Source organism: Panthera tigris, chromosome C2 (genome assembly GCF_018350195.1).
Source record: "Panthera tigris isolate Pti1 chromosome C2, P.tigris_Pti1_mat1.1, whole genome shotgun sequence".
Classification (NCBI taxonomy): Eukaryota; Metazoa; Chordata; class Mammalia; order Carnivora; family Felidae; genus Panthera; species Panthera tigris.
In genome coordinates, this window is record NC_056668.1 from 122,138,074 (window position 1) to 122,144,073 (window position 6,000).

The following is a 6,000-nucleotide window of genomic DNA, read 5'->3' on the forward strand; positions in this document are numbered from 1 at the left end:
TGGAGAAATGCCAGGTCTCAGGAAATTAGCCAAGGTAAGTAATTCAGGGGAAGGAGGGCTCCAGACTAGGGGATTCCTTACTGAAGAGCCCCTTGCTTGCTGTGCCGGCCACTGGTCTTTGTGTGTGCACATGTGTGTGTTGTATGTTTGCGCATGTGTCCTTTCCTTAGGACTTCTGTGAAGTAAGGAAATTAACAAACAAATGACGGTAATAGAGAAAGCAAAAGGATTTGGAACCACACGGACCTGGATTTGAATGCCAACTCGGACAGAGCACAGCCCACACAATTAGTCCTCTAGTGATTCCCCATCTGCAGGACAGGGGACAGGGAAACAGAGCCTGCTCTACAGATGTTGTCTGCCTCCTGGGGCAGGGTGAGAATTTGGTGAGGAAAGACTGAAGAAGTGCTCTGTAAACTGCAAAGCTTTATGTAAATGTTAGCACAGTCATGATAACAGCTACCATTATTACATCTCTTTGTGATCTGCAAGTAGGCTAAGCCACACACATTCAAATCACATTGGTATTGTCCCTAACACATTGCAGTCCCTGGACTAGATAGAATCTCCACATCAAGAGCTTTTGGTCTAGGAGGAAGATGTGTCCAGTCAGAGGACACTGAGTAGTGGGTGCTAAACTAGAGGGAAGGAAGTGCAGGAAGGGAATGTGGGTTCCGGAGAAGGGACAACTAACCTAGACTGTGGTCCGAGAAGGCTTCATGAAGAGAAGAGGTACCCTTGAGCTTTTCTCAGGAGGATGTATAAGAATGGTGCAGGCTGGGAGGCTGGGGATGGTGGGAACTATCTAAGCAAGCAGAGAAACAGTATGTACAATGAAACACAGCAAAGAACAAATGTACTGCTTGAAGCTCCACCCAGGTTCGTATCTGCAAAGGTCTTCAGCTCCTTGCCCAAGCGATTTCATAGTACTGGGCTCCTGAGCCTCTGCTAGGGCAGGGACAGGAGGAAGATGGATTTCTTCTTGCCCCTGATTACAGAGCTAGCCCTCCTCAATGGTTTCCTCTTCAGAATAAACCAACGCATCCCTGTAGCTAGCCTAAATCTTGGCACATGTGGTCAAGCCTCCACCTGGGCTGAAGTCAGGGGCGGAGGCCACAGACCAAATAATAACAGTAGCAACAAAACTATTGTATATTGAGTATCATGCATCCCGCTGACAAGACAAGGTACTGTCATCTTACTTAATTCCAGAAGCAATTCCCAGAAGATAAATACCATTGCCCTGCTTTTACACATGTGATCCTGAGGTTTGGAAAGGTTGAGTAATTTCTCTAAGGCCCGGCTACTAAGTTGTGGAGTTAAGTCTGACTGATTCCAAAGCCTGTTCCCTTACTGCCACACCACTTCAGTGCCAACTACAAATGCAGCAAGAATCGAAGGGGGCTGGGTAGGGAGATGTGACTGTTTTCAAGAGGAAACCAAGATCCTACGGGGGCTTGAGGACTCAAAGGGATATATATTTTTAATTACTAGAGCGCTGTTATACATCCAAATCATTTCTAGGAAGCTGTGGCTGACAGGCATAGTGAGCCTCACTGTACTTCATAAGCTCTAAAGAAACTGCTCATTAAAAATGACAGTGACCCTCACTCTGCCTTCCTGAATCTAAAACCTTCAAATCTTCTTAAGTCCAAGATAAATAATGACTTACTCATATTAATGCTCCAAGATAGAAACCTAAATCTCCCAAGCATAGGGCTGCGTTCACCAGTGCTCTCAAGGTGAACTGCAGAATATAATTTAGTTTCGGGCTATAAGATTTTAGAGATTTGGGTTTAAGTCACATTCCTAAAATGGAGGCGGTCCTGGACAGGAAGACAGCCGTACAACACAGGTCATTCTTTTATAAGCTGGCTTTAGCTATCAAAAACAGGTTGAGACATAGACTCCAACTTCAGTGTCATAGGCAGCACCACCGGATTAACATCTCCATTTGTCAAAAAGCCAAATGTGTTTGCGCCATGCGTGATCACGTGTTCTGCTATGGTTCTGCTCTCAGTGTATGATAAGGCAATGACACAGGCTGGCCGTATGGTCCCACGATATCTGCTCCCATGTGCCCCCTTCAGATGCTTTTATTCAATATTTCTAGAAGCTTGGGTGTTCATAAGTTTCTCCCAGCCAAACTAGTTCATGTGTAAAGAGCATGAGAATAAAAACACTTCAGAAGGGACACATCGGGTCAACCTCATTCTCCACTCAGCCCAGATCCTACCTTTGAGGCTGGCCACAAGGATCACATGGAGGAAAAGTGTGATGGAAACTGTCCAGAGTTTCACAAGTGTGTGCCAACAAAGAAGGATGGGATGCAATTAGGGACATCAAACAGCTCTAGAATTAATAAGTTTGGGAAATACTAATGAAACAAAATTAAACAGGCATCTTTACCAAAGGTCTCAGTCTTTTATGTGTAAATAGGCACTGTATAAATCTCAGAAGTGACCATGATACCCAGTATATCCCCAATATAGCTAATCCTTTAAAAGGTATAACCTTGGACTATAGATATTATGTGGAACACCCTCTTGGAAAAGCTGTCTAAACCTTTCTTGAACCCATTTTTCTTTGCAAAACAAACACATCCTGGGGAAAGAAACTCCATGTGTTCTCCATTCTGAAATATTCTTATATGCACTTCTCAACCTTCTTTTTACAACCCAGCTTGGGGAATTCTTCACAAGCCATCATCGAGGGGTTTGCTGCATGTATTTTGGAGCGTTTGATGAATGTGATGTTCCCTGATGGATTACTGGAATGGCAGCACATGAATCTCAGGTACTAAATGACAGCTGCTCCCTATGCCCCACCCAGCCCAGCTCCGCACTGATGATCTGCATTGCACAAGCTGTTGTCTGGTGGCCCCTGTGCTGTACTGGGAGAAATATGTAAAGGCAATACTCAGCAAGGGTCAAACTATCTTCTCCTAAGCTGAAGCCCAAGTGATAATAATTCCCTCTGCCCGAAGAGGCCTGATTAAAACCCCAAGCTTTCCAGTGTTAGCACAGGCCATGTTTCTATGGAAACATTATTTCAAGGAGAGTGTCCAGACCATTTGGATGGCCTCATGAGCCCTCTGCATGGCTGCTCCTCCCAAGAAGCCAGTTGACTGGTGTGGGGGCTAAGACAGTCCTGTCTCATGGAGAAGAGCTGCCCTGTCTGATATCATCAAGACAGCAGACAGCCATCTGAGCAGGAGACAGACTCAGGCTGCAGAGCACTGTACAATTCCAGCGGAACGACTTCTTCCATGTCCAGATGGGGAATACCCAGTTCAGAGTATAAGCATATAAGCAAGAAGGAAAAATAAAAGCATCTTCAGTGCTTACCAATATTTGATAAATGAAGGAAACAATGACTCAGAGGCAGTGACGTTATCTCCTGGAGACACCATTGGCAAGCCCCTCGGAGATGGGGCTCCAGGCCAGGTGAGATCTTTGATTCCAAGTCAGTTGCTCATGTCACTCTAACTGCAACCAGTTACCCAAAGGTCATGTGTTGGGGGCGGCGGGGATGGGGTGGGGTGGTGGGGAACAGAAATATCCCATCAAAGCTTTGGCTTCTCAAGGTCCAAATTGTAGTCAGATGTATACTGCTGCCTCCATGGTGGGCTGTGAATATTCTTGCAAGGACAGACACTATGCTCTCATCTGCCAAGAAATGCCCAAGATTTTCGTTGCCGTGCTGAATGCCCTACATGGGCACCTGTATTCCCACGTCCCAAGCTTGCTCAGTACCGTATAATGTGGTTAGCCTCCTAGTGACAGCATCAAACCTGGTGATGAAGGCAGGCTCCTGGCTGCCACACCCTTGCCACTCTCCAGGCGTCAAGCCGTCAGATGGTGTGGGAGTGACCTGGGCCTTTCTCAGGCATGCTTCTACCCCAGTCCTTGGGTATTGGTTGACCAAGTGTTAGCTGCCTCCAGGTCTGTCTGGAGACACCTTGGCGGTAGATGCAAATAGCCTAGGCATGGATCAGGACTTTGTGATTCCACTGCAGAATCAGGCCTCTGTGTGATTTCAAAGTCAGCAGATAGATGCCTGCCCCACAAAGCAAACATTTTAAAAATGTACCCCATCTTGACATTTAGAAATCCTGTAAAATGACAAAAATATGTCACTTTCCAAAGAACACACCTTTCAATGGAGTATCTTCCCTCTGGGACATCCCTGGGGTGGACTAAAGGGGACGGCTTGGCCACCCACAACAACACAGACACAATTCCAAGGGAGTGACTATTCTCTAACTGTGGATATTAGTTGTGTTGCTCTTATAAGAGTTTTTTAGATGGCTTTTGCTATCAACAATGTTTTTCAACTTTAAGACATATTAAAATATTAAAAAAACTCACTTCTCTGAATCACCTACTTTGCATGACACTGTCACGTGTCATCTGGTATAATCCTCATGATGTCCTACTGTGCTCAACTTCAACCAGGAAACTGAATTTCAGGAGCCCTAAATAACTTTCCACACCTAGCAAGTGCTAGAACAAGGACCGGAAATTGGGTCCCACAAAGCCCACAGTCCCAGCGTTTGCTCCCATCCCATACTTTCTCTCCTCTACATTTCAAAGGCACAGGAGAATTATTTTCTCTTCCTCTATGGGGAGACAAAGTTGGTTTACAAAGTATTTTTAGAAGATTTATGCATTCTAAGTGAGGTTACCTGTATTAGCTTGAAAAAATAAGAAGAAAATATGGATCTATTTATTATTCACCTTCAAACATAGAAAAAAGAATCAATTATTTAAGTGCTGTCGGTAAAAATCATAGAAATCAGAGGAACGCATTTCCCCTCAAAGTGAGGAGTCTTTTACATTCTTTCCTCCTGTTAAACTTCAGCCAACATGATGAGTTATGTGAGCCCGCCATGCAGAATAGCGATATGTATCATAATTGCAGCACTCCATGTGAGCTATCTATCAGAAACCTTAATGTAATTGCCAGACTGAATCCTAATTCATCTCTCAGAGAAGCTTATTACTTTGGGGGTGTTGTATCACCTGCTTTTAAATCACACACAAGTATAGCTGCAATGATCTATTTAGTCCTCAATGTTTTTAACATCGCTGCCTGTGTCTACATTAATTCCCCATTGCCATTCAGTTCAGACAAGACACTGGTCAACTGTAGGGCAATTTTTAGGGCCTTCTCTGTGTTTGTGTTCCTACCCCTGTCTCTTTCCTTCCAGGCTCCCCTCCTAGACACAAATGCCACAGTGAGCTTCCTAAAACATAGAACTGCCTGAGCCATGCCCTGCACAAAAGCCTTGACTGGCTCCCCATTACCAACAAGGCATAAGACCTCTCACCATCCAGCCATTACTTGCCCATCTAACCTCATCCCATCCTTCCACTATCTACAGACAGAAGCAGGATCACACTGGAAGTTGTTAATGTCAGGCTAAAACTGTCTGCTTATTGCCTCTAAGGGGCTATGGACGTTCTAGATGTGAAGCACAAACTTGACAACCTCTCTTCGGGATACAGAAGAAAAGGACAAAAAAGGTAAAAGTCACGATACAGAAAATGATAAATACAAATGACTGCAATCATCAAACATACACATAACTTATATTCCAGAAGAAAATACCAGTACAGAGCATACTCTGTAGAAGCCACAAATAAAGATATAAAAGAAGAAATTTGCTGAGTGGGGGAAAAAAATGACCTAAGAGGATCACTGCATTAAAAAACAAAAAACCCTGGAGAAACTCACTCTTAGTAACCTGCAAAAATTTGGATATGAAAGGACAAAACATGGTCTAATAAGTACCCAAGCAAAAATGACAAAACGGCTTTGCTGGCAGACAAATAGAGTCAGAGTGCCCTCAGACTTTTCCTCTGGGACACTATCTGCCAGTCACAGATCTATCAAGTTGTGAGGGATACAGTGGTTGTGACTCAAAGCAGGAACAGCAGCCATGACGTCCATCCTTCAAGGCAGGGAAAAGGTTACCTTCAGTCTATAAGGGCCCAG